The sequence below is a fragment of the Balaenoptera borealis genome (assembly GCF_965194805.1).
Source record: "Balaenoptera borealis genome assembly, chromosome: 8".
NCBI classification, from domain to species: domain Eukaryota; kingdom Metazoa; phylum Chordata; class Mammalia; order Artiodactyla; family Balaenopteridae; genus Balaenoptera; species Balaenoptera borealis.
The window spans coordinates 2,628,318-2,644,166 of NC_138865.1; the positions used below are offsets into that span (position 1 = coordinate 2,628,318).

A 15,849-nucleotide genomic window follows, 5' to 3' on the forward strand; every position below is an offset into this window, starting at 1 on the left:
CAGAATAACTGAGGCAGAAGAACCGATAAGTGACCTGGAAGATAAAATGGTGGAAATAACTACCACAGAGCAGAATAAAGAAAAAAGAATGAAAAGAATTGAAGACAGTCTCAGAGATCTCTGGGACAACATTAAACGCACCAACATTCGAATTATAGGGGTCCCAGAAGAAGAAGAGAAAAAGAAAGGGACTGAGAAAATATTTGAAGAGATTACAGTTGAAAACTTCCCTAATATGGGAAAGGAAATAGTCAGTCAAGTCCAGGAAGCATAGAGAGTCCCATACAGGATAAATCAAAGGAGAAACACGCCAAGACACATATTAATCAAACTATCAAAAATTAAATACAAAGAAAAAATATTAAAAGCAGCAAATAACATACAAGGGAACTCCCATAAGGTTAAAAGCTGATCTTTCAGCAGCAACTCTGCAAGCCAGAAGGGAGTGGCAGGATATATTTAAAGTGATGAAAGGGAAAAACCTACAACCAAGATTACTCTATCCAGCAAGGATCTCATTCAGATTTGACAGAGAAATTAAAATCTTTACAAACAAGCAAAAGCTAAGAGAATTCAGCACCACCAAACCAGCTTTACAACAAATGCAAAAGGAACTTCTCTAAGTGGGAAACACAAGAGAAGGAAAAGACCTACAATAACAAACCCAAAACAATTAAGAAAATGGTAATAGGAACATATATATAGATAATTACCTTAAATGTAAATGGATTAAATGCTCCAACCAAAAGACATAGACTGGCTGAATGGATACAAAAACAAACCCATACATATGCTCTCTACAAGAGAATCACTTCAGACCCAGGGACACATACAGACTAACGGTGAGGGGTTGGAAAAAGATATTCCATGCAAATGGAAATCAAAAGAAAGCTGGGGTAGCAATTCTCACATGAGACAAATAGACTTTAAAATAAAGACTACTACAAGAGACAAAGAAGGACACTACATAATGATCAAGGGATCAATCCAAGAAGAAGATATAACAATTGTAAATATTTATGCATCTGACATATGAGCACCTCAATACATAAGGCAAATGTTAACAGCCATAAAAGGGGAAATCAACAGTAACACAATAATAGTAGGGGATTTAACACCCCACTTTCACCAATGGACAGATCATCCAAAATGAAAATAAATAAATGACACATTAAAAAAGATGGACTTAATTGATATTTACAGGACATTCCATCCAAAAACAACAGAATACACTTTCTTCTCAAGTGCTCATGGAACATTCTCCAGGATAGATCATATCTTGGGTCACAAATCAAGCTTTGGTAAATTTAAGAAAATTGAAATTGTATCACGTGTCTTTTCCGACCACAACGCTATGAGACTAGATATCAATTACAAGGGAAAAGCTGTAAAAAAAATACTAACACATGGAGGCTAAACAATATACTACTAAATAACCAAGAAATCACTGAAGAAATCAAAGAGGAAATCAAAAAATACCTAGAAACAAATGACAATGAAAACATGACGACCCAAAACCTATGGGATGCAGCAAAAGCAGTTCCAAGAGAGAAGTTTATAGCAGTACAATAAGAAACAAGAAAACAAGAAAAATCTCAAATACACAACCTAACCTTACACCTAAAGCAATTAGAGAAAGAAGAATAAAAAACCCCAAAGTTAGCAGAAGGAAAAAAATCATAAAGATCAGATCACAAAAAAATGAAAAAGAAATGAAGGAAACAATAGCAAAGATCAATGAAACAAACAGCTGGTTCTTTGAGAAGATAAAATTGATAAACCATTAGCCAGACTCATCAAGAAAAAAAGGGAAAAGACTCAAATCAACAGAATTAGAAATGAAAAATGTGAAGTAACAACTGAGAATGCAGAAATACAAAGGATCATGAGAGATTACTACAAGCAACTATGTGCCAATAAAATGGACAACCTGGAAGAAATGGACAAATTCTTAGAAAAGCACAACCTCCCAAGACTGAAGCAGGAAGAAATGGAAAATATAAACAGACCAATCACAAGCGATGAAATTGAAACTGTGATTAAAAATCTTCCAACAAACAAAAGCCCAGAACCAGATGGCTTCACAGGTGAATTCTATCAAACATCTAGAGAAGAGAGAACATTTATCCTTCTCAAACTCTTCAAAAATATAGCAGAGGGAAGAATACTCCCAAACTCATTCTATGAGGCCACCATCACCTTGATACCAAAACCAGACAATGATGTCACAAAAAAGGAAAACTACAGGCCAATATCACTGATGAATATAGATGCAAAATCCTCAACAAAATAGTAGCAAACAGAATCCAACAGCATATTAAAAGTGTCATACACAATGATCAAGTGGGGTTTATCCCAGGAATGCAAGGAATCTTCAATATATGCAAATCCATCAATGTGATACACCATATCAACAAACTGAAGGATAAAAACCATATGATAACCTCAATAGATGCAGAAAAAGCTTTTGATAAAATTCAATACCCATTTATGATAAAAACCCTGCAGAAAGTAGGCACAGAGGGAACTTACCTCAACATAGTAAAGGCCACATATGACAAACCCACAGCCAACATTGTTCTCAATGGTGAAAAATTGAAGCCATTTCCTCTAAGATCAGGAACAAGACAAGGTTGCCCACTCTCACCACTATTATTCAACATAGTTTTGGAAGTTTTAGCCACAGCAATCAGAGAAGAAAAAGAAATAAAAGGAATCCAAATCGGAAAAGAAAAAGTAAAGCTGGCACTGTTTGCAGATGACATGATACTATACATAGAGAATCCTAAAGATGCTACCAGAAAACTGCTAGGGCTGATCAATGAATTAAAGTAGCAGGATACAAAATTAATGCACAGAAATCTCTTGCATCCCCATACACTAATGATGAAAAATCTGAAAGAGAAATTAAGGAAACACTCCCATTTACCTTTGCTACAAAAAGAATAAAATACCTAGGAATAAACCTACCTAAGGAGACAAAAGACCTGTATGCAGAAAACTATAAGACACTGATGAAAAAAATTAAAGATGATACAAACAGATGGAGATATATACCATGTTCTTGGATTGGAAGAATCAACATTGTGACAATGACTATACTACCCAAAGCAATCTACAGATTCAGTGCAATCCCTATCAAACTACCAATGGCATTTTTCACAGAACTAGAAGAAAAAATTTCACAATTTGTATGGAAACACAAAAGACCCCAAATAGCCAAAGCAATCTTGAGAACAAAAAATGTACCTGGAAGAATCAGGCTCCCTGACTTCAGACTATACTACAAAGCTACAGTAATCAAGACAGTATGGTACTGGCACAAAAACAGAAATATAGATCAATGGAACAGGATAGAAAGCCCAGAGATAAACCCACGCACATATGGTCACCTTATCTTTGATAAAGGAGGCAAGCATATACAGTGGAGAAAAGACAGCCTCTTCAATAAGTGGTGCTGGGAAAATTGGACAGGTACATGTAAAAGTATGAAATTAGAACACTCCCTGACACCATGCACAAAAATAAACTCAAAATGGATTAAAGACCTAAGTGTAAGACCAGACACTATCGAACTCTTAGAGGAAAACATAGGCAGAACACTCTATGACATAAATCACAGCAAGATCCTTTTTGACCCACCTCTTAGAGAAATGGAAATAAAAACAAAAATAAACAAATGGGACCTAATGAAACTTAAAAGCTCTTGCATAGCAAAGGAAACCAGAAACAAGACAAAAAGACAACCCTCAGAATGGGAGAAAATATTTGCCAGTGAAGCAACTGACAAAGGATTAATCTCCAAAATATACAAGCAGCTCATGCAGCTCAATATCAAATAAACAAACAAACCAATCCAAAAATGGGCAGAAGACCTAAATAGACATTTTTCCAAAGAAGATATGCACATTGCCAAGAAACACATGAAAGGATGCTCAACATCACTAATCATTAGAGAAATGCAAATCAAAACTACAATGAGGTATCACCTCACACCAGTCAGAATGGCCATCATCAAAAAATCTACAAACAATAAATGCTGGAGAGGGTGTGGAGAAAAGGGAACCCTCTTGCACCGTTGGTGGGAATGTAAATGGATACACCACTATGGGGAACAGCATGGAAGTTCCTTAAAAAACTAAAAATAGAACTACCATACGACCCAGCAATCCCACTACCGGGCATGTACCCTGAGAAAACCATAATTCAAAAAGAGTCATGTACCACAATGTTCATTTCAGCTCTATTTACAATAGCCAGGACATGGAAGCAACCTAAGTGTCCATCGACAGATGAATGGATAAAGAAAATGTGGCACATATATACAATGGGATATTACTCAGCCATAAAAAGAAATGAAATTGAGTTATTTGTCATGAGGTGGATGGACCTAGAGTCTGTCATACAGAGTGAAGTAAGTCAGAAAGAGAAAAACAAATACCATATGCTAACACATGTATTTGGAATCTAAAAAAAAAAAAAAGGTTCTGAAGAACCTAGGGGCAGGATAGGAATAAAGACGCAGACGTAGAGAATGGACTTGAGGACATGGGGAAGGGGAAGGGTAAGCTGGGACGAAGTGAGAGATTGGCATGGACATATATACACTACCAAATGTAAAATAGATAGCTCGTGGGAAGCAGCTGCATAGCACAGGGAGATCAGCTCGGTGCTTTGTGACCACCTAGAGGGGTGGGATAGGGAGGGTGGGAGGGAGACCCAAGAGGGAGGGCATATGGGGATATAGGTATACGTATAGCTGATTCACTTTGTTATAAAGCAGAAACTAACACAATATTGTAAAGTAAGTACGCTGCAATAAAGACGTTAAAAAATGTAATCAAGACTGCAAATCTATTCAATCTAATTTCATGTTGTCCCTTAGGGAAAAAGGCAAAGGACAAGAAAAGGTCATTTTCAACTACTTCCCTGATGCTGGTGAAATCAGGAAGAAATCCTAGACTAGAACCACATCACTATTTTCCTAATAGAACTTCTCAATCCCTTTCCCTCTCTCTTGACAATGTGCATGAAACATAAGCGATAAAATCAACGTTCTTCTTCTGAAACAGCTCACAAATACATGAAGCAGGTCTCCATGGCTTTGTTCATATCTCTGATTTTCTGTGGACCTGTTTTTTAATGTATTTCTAAAGTTGTTATTGGAAATAATCATATCTCCAGGATTTTCTATTTCAGGGAAAACTTAGAGCAACTTGACTGAGGCCAGACAGCAAGAATCTAGGAGAAACTGAAATCTGATTCCCAGTGCTCTTTTTCACTTCTTTTGCTACGTCTATAAAATAGCACATTACAAGCTGCCACTCCCAGAGTGACACAAATGCTGGCAGAAAGGAATGGGTGCCACCACACGCACTCACTGGCGATGTCTACCATGTGTTCTCTGGATCTGCCGGGGCACCAGACCTGGTTGGAATAAGCACACCCTTAGCACTGTGCGTTATTCTTCTTTTTCACCGTCCTTGAGAGCGTCAAGGTTTTGTTGGCTGGTTGGTGGAGGAGGAGTAAAGCTAGTACGAGTCTTGGTAGAGTTGTTGTTATTAGTGCTTCAGCTCAGTTCCAACCAGAAGCTATGACTTAAAGTACAGGAGCCTGGCTTTATTCACATAGCAGAGTCTGCCGTGCCCCCAACTACTTCCTGTGTGCTGACAGCTTTTTATTTATTTTTAGTCATTGGTTTGGTTTGGGTTTTTCCAGTTTTATTGAAATACAGGTGATGTACAGCACTGCATAAGTTCAAGGGGTACAGCATGATGATTTGACTCACATATGTTGTGAAACAATTACCACAATGCTTAGTTAACATCCATCATCTGATATAGATACCAAAAAAAGGAAAAACATGTTTTTTCCCCTTGTGATGAGAACTCTTTGTATCTGGTACCTGAACAATTTTCAAATATACCACATAATTTTCAAATATACCACACAGTTAACTATAGTGTTAACTATAGTTCCTCATGTTGGACATTATAGCACAATACTGTGACTCTGACTATTGTCTGTTCTCGAATCTAGGCACCTCTCCCCCAATTTAGGCTACATATCTTCAGTGAGAGAAACATAGAATGTCTGTAAATCTCTTGTGAAAAATTCCACTTAGTTTAGAAAAGTTTTCACTTCCTTTTCAACATTTTTCTAAGAAAGAACCTAAGAAACTTGTCCAACAGTGTCCCAAGTAAAATAAGAGAAAACTGGGCTTGGATATGACCATGGTTCCGTGAATTCCACCATGATACCAGCAATGAAAGAGTCCCGAGAAGTTTGAATGCATTGTGGGCACCCCCATCACCACCTGGGCACTGTACCAGCTCTGAAGCCCAGCACTGTGTTGTCTGAGAAAATTGAATTCTGTCCTGGGAGAAAAGAAATAAATAGGATAGAAAAAACTCATGTGTTAAGCACAGATAAGTAAGTTACTCAGCTGTGAGACATGGTGGACAGATGAGGTCAGTAGGGCATATATTGATATTTGGGAACAGAGATTGAAGAGGCTGGAAAGCCCAAGAGACGCCACATGTTCATGAGGCACTAAACATACAAGAGGCATTGAATATGCATCAAGCACCATATCTTCACGGCACACTAAATGTCCATGAGACACCCAACATTCACGGGTCTTAATCCTGCCACCCAGAGGTGACACTCTTACTGTGTCCCACGTGTCCTGCCCAAAAAGTGCTCAGCAGGTTAACTGGCAACCTGGGGCTGTGGCCAGGCCCTCTCGCTGTGCACCTCTCTGATAGAGCCAGAGTGTGTCGTTGGCTTAGGGCACCTTCCATTTCTGCATCCTCGCTCAAACCTCACCTCTGGTTCTACTCACCCCACCATCCACAGGAGGCTGACGTACCAAAAAGAGACAGGACGTATGTACATTGCATGACCACAGGTTTTAATCTTTCCACCCGCCTTGTACCCTGTCTAACTGTGTTGACTTTCTTTCTCCCTGGCTTCTCAGGGTGTGTTGGCTTTCTTTCCCTGACCTATGGGATAGCTCGTCTGCTCATGTATTTGGAGGGTACCATTGCACGGAGGTAACCTCCCACACAACACCAAGCAGGTAATCTCTGGGTATTACTTGGCCCTGTATATTAAAAAGAATTTAAAAGGAGTGAAAGTCTTTTGCCTGATATCCTACAATTTCCAACTCTTTGCACTCAGAAGTATACAAGGGAGAATAGACTTTCCTGGCAACAAGGGAAAGGATCCCTAATTTTGGCAGGTCCTAAGATATGTCCTTAGAAGACTTTTGAATCTTTAGGCTTTTCAAATAAACCAGACACACAATTTTTGTAATATTCTGGGGCATAGTTTATTTTAATTGCAAGAAGCTGAATTTCTTGATCCTACAAAGGTCACCTGAGTGGCCCTCTGACTACCACACACGTTGGGTGACTGGCCTCATGGTTCTGGGCTTAGATAGCAAGAACTTTGGGTGTGTTCTGCCTGTTTGTTTAAATGGCCTAGCCTGAGATTTGGAGTTAAGGAAATCTGCTGTGTAAACTCCTATAATTTTATGTGAGGCCTATCGACAGGGAAGGGCAAAGGGGTTTATGAAATAAAGTCACAGCGAGAAAAACCTGCTTTGTGAGCTGGTGCCGGTGCTGAGTCAGGAAATGAAGAGGCTGTCAGCCAGTGAAGCAGATACAGGAGCTGGGAAAGCTGATGCTCTAGCCTATTAAGGCACAAAATCCTCTTGGGTGAGGGCAACACAAACGGGATTTCCTTTTCTCAAAAACACGAAACCACCCCAAATCCAACTACTGCGCTCAGGGAAGAGAGGGGCACCCTCGCCACAGTGGAAGGCGGCTGTGTGTTGAGAACAGGCCCCCATCTTCCTTCCTCTCCCTGTGGACTGTTCCTCTGCCTGTCCCAGCCCTGGATTTCGGGAGTGTTGGGAGCAGGTAACTTGGCTCTTTAGTGTCACTGGTCCATAGACGAAGAGGAATTAGTGGATTACACCCAGGGGCCCCATCTTCACCTGACTTGGAAGAGCTTTTGGACACTGAACAGATGAGATTTAGATTTAGACGAGACCCTGGACTTCACGCAGATGCTGTACTGGCACGAGGCCCTCGCGAACGTTGGGAAGGGGTGAATGCACTTTACCTGTGAATCATTAGGGGCTGGAGGGGGGGCTGCTGCAGGCAGAATTCTGATGTGGCCCCAAGATTCCCAGGCCCTGGTGTACACGCCTGGTGTAACTGCCGCTCCTTGAGTGTGGGCTGGTCTATAAATATGGTGGATTTCACTTCCATGATAACGTTATTAGTCAATTGACTTTGAGTTCATAAAATAATAAAATTATGATGGGTGGGCTTGACCTAATTACATGACCCCTCCTTCCCTTCAAAGAAGTCAAATTCAAGGGAAAGGAAGAGAAATTCTGCTGGCTTTGAAGAGGTAAGTCGCTACGTTGTGAGAGCCATATGGTTGGGACTTGAGACCGATCTCTAGGAGCTGAGAGTGATGTCTGGTTAACAGCTGGCAAGAAAGCAACAAAACAGCGGCCTCAGTCCTACAACAACAAGTAGAATCATGTCACTGGACCCTACTTAAAGACCTTTTATGTGACATGTTGTATGCAGCTATCAAAAAGGATGAGTTGAATCTAGAATGTTGATATTAATGCTTATAGAGTGCTATGCGCCTCAAAGATACAAAAAAAATACATATTTAGATCAGATATTCATTACTCTCTTGTGTTCTTACTGGAGGGCCCCCAAAGTGTACATAATCAAAAGCATTAGTGTGTGATACAGAGTTTGATACAATTTGGTAGGGAGGCAAAGAAGCTTCTCTTGCCCACACTGCTGTGCAACACTCGACAGCAAACTCTCCTCCAGCACTTACCCCACCTTCTCCCGGTCGACAGGGCTCCTTTCCCCCCCTTTCCTCTCTCCAAAGGAAAGCAGCCTCCTCTCCCTCCACGTGCTGCCCTGGACTCTAGGAACCAGCTGAGACCTATCTAGGGTCTCCTACCCTAAACACTTACCAGAAGGTTTGGCCAAGCCAAGCCAGTTATCTCTTAACAGGGCTACTGGTGAATAAAGTTTCCTCCATCATTTTATGTACGTAATATCTTTGTACATGCCTAAAAAGTCCCTGGAAAGATATCCAAGACATACTTAATAGTATCTTTTTGTGGCGAGCGGCACTAAGGTTGGTCAGGTTGTACAGGACGACATCAGCTTGCATTTCATACTTTCATACAAAGTACCACAAACTGGGGGTCTTAAAACAACAGAAATTTATTCTCACACAGTTCTGCAGGCCAGAAGTCTGAAATCAAGGTGTCAGCAGGGTTCTGCTCTCCTGAAGGGCTCTCGGGGAGAATCCTTCCTTACTTCTTCCAGCTTCTGGTGCCCCCGGCACTCCTTAGCTCTGGACAGCATCACTCCAGTCTCTGCCTCCATTTTCACATGCCATCTTCCTATGTCTGTCTTTGTGTCTCTTCTCTTCTGAGGACACTAGTCCTGTTGAATTAGGGCCCATCCTAATGACTTTCCTTGATCACATCTGTAAGACCCTACTTCCAAATAAAGCATGGGGTGGGGGAGGGGGGGTAGGGTCTTCTTTGGGGACAGTCAATCTACACAAGCCATGATTACTCTTACGATTAAAAGACAACTGTTCAACGTTCAGCATTCTACAAGGCAACTTGTCTCTTTAAAACATCAGTGCTATGAAAAATGGGAGGGGCTGTTGAAGAATAAAAGAGATGTAAGAAACATAACCAAAATGCAACGTTTAAAACTTGTCTGGATCCTGGTTTGAAAAAAAAGTTTGCAAAAGATGTTTCATTGTTGTTGGCAAATGGCAAAATTTAAATATAGCCTGGTTATCAGATGATATGAGGGATTTATTGTTAACTTCTTAGCTGTGATATTGTGATCGTGTTGGAGAGGTGTTATTCTTAGGAGATGCATGTTGAAGTATCTTTGGGGAGAGTTTCATAATGTCTGCCTCCGACTGTCACAAGTTTCGGGGTAAAAAATTACACCCGAATACAGATGAAGCTAATACAGTAGGATTTTTGCATCTAGATGACTGATCCCGTCATGCCCATGATTAAAACATTTCCATGTTACATGCAGCTACTGTAAGTTGACGTTAGACTTTTTTTAAAAAAACTTATTTATCTTTGGCTGCATTGGGTCTTCATTGCTGTGCGTGGGCTTTCTCTATTTGCGGTGAGCGGGGGTTACTCTTCGTTGCGGTGGCTTCTCTTGTTCCGTAGCACGGGCTCTAGGCGCGCGGGCTCAGTAGTTGTGGCACGTGGGCTCAGTAGTTGTGGCCCACGGGCTCTAGAGCACAGGCTCAGTAGCTGTGGCGCACAGGCTTAGTTGCTCCGCGGCATGTGGGATCTTCCTGGACTAGGGCTCGAACCCGTGTCCCCTGCACTGGCAGGCGTGTTCTTAACCACTGCGCCACCAGGGAAGCCCGACTTTAGACTTTTAAGACAAAATTTTAGAGTGTTTATCATATACCTTAAAGAAATGAAAAACCATATTTGAGTATGCAATAAACTCATTTCATACTCTCAGGTTTTTTGGATTTGAAAATTTTCATAATAAAAATTGTGCAGGAAAAACTACTCAAACAACAACAACAACCACAACCGTTTCAACAACTCCCAGTTATCTGGGATAAAACACAAACTCTTCCACACAACTGCATCAACAACCCACCTCCTCATCCCCCTTCCACCTACATTCCAGTAACACCAGGGCACCATTCGCCTTTACACTTTTTCCTTTCCTTGCCACCAGGTGCTGTTGGACATCCCCCTCCGCCCCCCGCCCCCCCAGCTCCAGGTCAGAGGTCACCTGCGGGATTCAGGACGTCCCCACGCCGCAGAGCCCCGTCCTCTCATTCCACCAGGTGCTGTTGGACATCCCCCCCCGCCGCCCCCGCCCCCCCAGTTCCAGGTCAGAGGTCACCTGCGGGATTCAGGACGTCCCCACGCCGCAGAGCCGCGTCCTGGACTGTCCTTGAGCGGCCCTCCCTGCTCTGGGACTCCGCACTGGCGCGCCTGAGGAGCTCCACAGGTGTTTGCCAAAAGGAAATCAACTCAGCTCTGCCATTCGAGTCCTCAGGTTACATGTTTTCTCCAAAATAGTCAATTAACAGGCATTATTTTTGAGAATTTGTAACGGCTAACCGGGTGCCGGCGCGGAGCCGGGTCCGCGCGTAAGCTCAGGCAGACCGGCTGCCCACGGAATCAACGCTCCCGCCACAGCAGCCCCGTCTCCGCGCTGCTGGACGCCGACGTCCCGCCGGCGCCGAACCCGAACCCACGATCCGCCGGACGGCGCGCAGTGCCCTTCGGGGAGAGCGGCCCGGTGCGGCCTCAGTCCTCTCGCGAGGTCACCATGAGGAGGACCCGACACTGCGAGGGGCGTGACCAACCACCTGGGAAAGGTCGCGCCCCCAGCCGGCCCCGCCCCAAGGCGCCACGGCCCCGCCCACTGCCTCGCACGGCCCTCCCACTACTCACACACGGCCCGCCCACTGCTCCCACCTGGTTCATTCACTGCCCCACATGGCCTGCCCCCTGGTCCCACAAGGCCCGCCCACTGCTCCCCAGAGCCCGTCCCTGCCTCCACACGGTCAGACCCCTGTTCCCACCTGGTTCTCCCACTGCTTCCCCAAGGCCCGCCCCTCGCCTCCACTAGGCCCGCCCACTGCTCCCACGCGGCCCGCCCCCTGCCGCCACAAGTCCCTCCCCCATCCTCCACGAGCCCCGCCCCTGCTTCCAAAGGTCCCGCCTACTGCCTCCACGCGTCCCGCCCCCTGTTCCCACACGGCCCAATGGGCGTCGACGCGGCTCCGACGGGCCGTTCACGGCTACGCGGTGACGTCAGGCGCCGACGCACCTGTCGGCCCTGCTAACGCCGCTCCTGTCGGCTTCCCGGGGTCGGTGGGTCGGGCGGGACGGTCCCGAGCCGCAGCCCTTCCTGCGGTCCCGTCGCCCGCGGCCGGAGTCGGGCCGAGCGCCGAGGAGGCGTGCTGGTGGCCGGCCGCTCCAGTTCCTCCCCGAGTTGGAGCATGGCTGCAGCTGCGGTCCCTCCAGAGGGAGGTGAGCTCGGAGGCGGTCGTGTTTGATTCGGGGCAGCAGCGGGTCGAGTCCAGGGCCCCGGAGCCGGCGGCTCCAACTTGATGCGGCTCCCGCCCGGCTGAGCCCGTGGGTCGCGGTCGCGGTGGGGCTGGCCGCGCCGGCCGCCCTCAGATGCGGAGCCCGACGGCGGCGCAGGACGCGGCCCCGGGGCTGCTGTCTGCCTCTGAGCGGCTAGGTGAGTGGCGGCGGCGGCGGCGGCGGCAGGGGGTCGGGGGCCTTGGCGTCCGCGGGGCAGGGGCGGGCCGCTCGCCTCTCCGTCCTGGGACGCTGACCCTGCCCGCAGCAGGTGTGGCCCGCGGGCGTTCTCTGAGCTTTCACCTGCTTCCTTCGGGAACCGCCGAAAGACCTTTGAGCAGAATGGACGTAGGTGCCAGGAAGAGATTAATTGTGGGTTTTACTTTTGCGAAATTTGCCCAAATATAAAGATCAGTGTCTCTTTCTTTAGATTTATGTGTTATATCAAGACATAGTTTGTGTGTATGTGTAACATTTGTGTTTTGTTCTTAGACTTGGACCGGAAACCACCTTAGACTCAGAAATCGATTTTGTATATAATGTGCTTTATTAGTATAGCATTTCAAAACCGGAGCACCTAGAAGATAATTACACATACTTTATGCATATTAGAGGCCGAGATTTGTGTTTCCTTTGGAAGAAAATTCTTTTTTTTTTTTTTTAAATAAGAAATGAATCAACAGTGACCGTACCATTTTTTCTCTTCGGTAATTCAAAAGTTCAGTTCTGCAAACTATAAACTTTTTTGAGTTTACAGCATGCAGTTCAGTTACAGCAGCGTCACTGTGGTTTATGTCTTTGATTGTTGAATCTTTCCAGAAATGCTTTTCTTTTCATCTCTCAAGAGTTAATTTAGAAGAATCTTTTCTTGATGAGGTCGGCATGGAAATAATTTAACAGATGTCAGTCAATTTTACTTCTGTGAGTCACTGGAAAATACTGTCTGTGTAGCACAGGAGTACACAGAGAAGTTAAAATGCTCGTGTACAGGTTGTTGATTTCATCTTAAAAGGTGCTGTTGCTGATTTTCTTGTTACAGGCTGTGGCTTAAAAACCAGGTGTGTGCCCTGCAGGTATTTACTCAGGTTAAGCCAGTTTATATGACCTCTGGTTAATAGGAACAGCCACTCTTGGAAGAACCCATGGCAGATTGCAGCTCTGCCACACCTAACTCCCCACACTCTTCAAGGACTGAATCTTTGTTTGAAAAACAAGTCACATTATTTTAAGAGGTCAATATGAATGTATAGTACCTCCAACTTTAGTTGGAACTAGGGTTTTAGCATGTGTTTTCAATCATACATAGCTCATTAGGAATGCCAATATTTAACCCGGTTTTGGATATATACAGTTTAGGGGAAGGATTTGCTGAGGTTAGGATTTTATGTTAGCGAATTGGCTGTTTTCCAGGTCATGTTGATGATAGGCTTTCCATTTCCTGTTGTGACATGTTGGTAATAATTTTCAGATGGCTCAGGAAGCCAGATTTGATCTCTGTGGTGGGTCAGATATCAAAGCAGTATCCTGTGAGGTTTGGCCACTATCACTGCTTTGTAGAACTTTCATCTTAGTTTCTAGTCAAACTTTTCAGCAGGGATCTAAAATATGATAAGTGTTAATATTTACTGAGTGAATTCTATGGTTCAGGATCTTTCCTAAGTGGTTTTGTGGATTATCTCAATTCTCACGCCAACCCCTTGAAGTAGGTACTTTCGTTTTTCCCGTTATAGAGCTGTGGAAACTGAGGCATAGAGGATTTAATTAATTTGCCCAAGGTCTCAGTCAGTGTCAGAACTGAGACTGAAGCCTGGCAGTGTGATTTCAGAGCTCTTGCTCTCAGTGGCTGCACTTCATTGCCAGCAAGACTCAACAAAATGCTGGAAGAAAAGATGGGGTGAGAGAGGTGGCACCACAGGCCCATTTATTCTTCACTTATAAAAATAATGTAAAATTACAGAAACTATGGAAAGTCTTTTTTTTTTTTTTTTTGGCCTCGCCACGCGGCATGTGGGATCTTAGTTCCCCGACCAGGGATTGAACCCGTGCCCCCTACATTGGAAGCTCGGAGTCCCAACCACTGGACCGCCAGGGAAGTCCCAGAAAGTCTTTTTTTTTAATCCTCATGCCACTACTCTAATAAACTCCTTTCTTGTATTTTTTAATTATGCACTTTCACATGTGTATATAAACATTGTAGCTATGATACATTTTAATTCTTAAAGATCAGTGTTCTTTGGTTAAGTATAAAATGAAAGATGAACCCACGTGGGGAAACTGCCCATTTGCATTGCTGAAATATAGAGAGATTTGATCTGCAACTTTGATCGGAACCACGTCGGGTAAATACATTTCTTGCCCTCATGGGAAGTAGTTGAACAGTTTCTGTCTTGTAAAGTCATGGAAATTATTTAGCTTTCAAAGTCTAAGTCTTCCACAGCATCTTTTTGTTGGATTGTTTACCTTTTTACTTGTTATAGTCTGACTTTTATATTTGTGTGTGTGTTTTTCCTTTTAAAATCATCCAGCAGTTATCTTTTGACTGGATCTAAAAATATTTATGAATCTCGGAAATTTTCTTCAGAATAGAAAGCCACTTTCTTTAGCAGGTTATCCATTTAATACTTTTTTGAAGAGAAATATCTAAGGTGCAGCGATTTGGACATGCAGCTAACTTAATGGACAGTAGGATAAAATATCAAGAAATATTACTTTGGGGAGAAATCAGTTTCATTACTGTCGTCTCTTGTAAGTACTGACAATTTGTAGTAGTGTAAATTTTTTTTTAATATGGTGATATTCTGATCTAAGTTTCATGATGTTATAATGGGTAGAGGGGTCATTCCCTGATAAAATAAATTTGAGAAACTTTTAATAAATTTTGTTTATGAAGTTAATGTTTACTACAGGTTTTCTCAAGAACCTTTCTTATGCTGTTAGCCATTACAGTTCTAGACAGGGTATGTTTTATTACCCAAACTTATCTGACCATGAAACCTTGTACTGGACTTGTGTTCTCTGCACACACTCACTCATCTCCAAATGTCTTTGTCACCTTCTTGGCTCCATGGCTTGATTCACGCCAATGCTTCAATGTTGCTTCAATGAACTAACCTCTTCTCCCACCTCTGCCCCGTAAAATCCCACTTGCCTTTTTTTTTGGCCACACCATGTGCCTTGCAGGATCTTAATTCCCCTCCCAGAGTTTGAACCTGGACCCCTGGCAGTGAAAGCATGAGTCCTAACCACTGGACCGCCAGAGAATCCCTCCCACTTACCTTTTAAGGTCCAATTCAAGTGTGTCTCTTCCAAAGAAGTCTTCTCATCATCAATTACAGATGGATGCGATCTTTTCCCCAAGCTCTTATAACAATTATAGTGTCTTCTGTGACATCTGTCATGCGTTGCCTTTCATTATGTGGATATATAGTAATTTATAGGAAAAATTTACCATGTCCCTTTTGAGGACAGTATATTATGTAATTTATGCTGAAGTTTATTGAAAGCTGTAAGGCTTATACAAATATGGTGCCATTAATCAATAAAAATTTTCTCTGTATTTTTTACGGTTTCTGGTACACGAGTAGCCATTTTATAAACTTTAGTAAATGTGTAAGTGATCATGTTGAAATTTATCGTCACGTTTTAATCTTTGACAAGTGTTTCGCACATCTAGTTCTTGAAATATTTACATG

General features: G+C 43.2%; 2 protein-coding genes across 5 annotated transcripts in view; one reads left to right on the forward strand and one right to left on the reverse strand.

Annotated features, from left to right (window-relative positions):
• NEK1 (NIMA related kinase 1) overlaps nt 1-11,460 on the reverse strand; it is a 232,585-nt gene extending 221,125 nt beyond the window's left edge. Inside the window, exon 1 of the mRNA XM_082402100.1 lies at nt 10,965-11,460. The gene's annotated coding sequence lies outside the window, so the exon portion shown is untranslated. The remainder of the gene's footprint in view (nt 1-10,964) is intronic.
• Nucleotides 11,461-11,850: 390 nt separating this feature from the next.
• The window catches only part of CLCN3 (chloride voltage-gated channel 3), an 84,320-nt gene continuing 80,321 nt past the window's right edge, over nt 11,851-15,849 (forward strand). Inside the window, exon 1 of one of the 4 annotated variants that reach the window (XM_082402103.1) lies at nt 11,851-12,317. The gene's annotated coding sequence lies outside the window, so the exon portion shown is untranslated. The remainder of the gene's footprint in view (nt 12,318-15,849) is intronic. The other 3 variants (XM_082402102.1, XM_082402101.1, XM_082402105.1) reach the window with 3 other exon arrangements.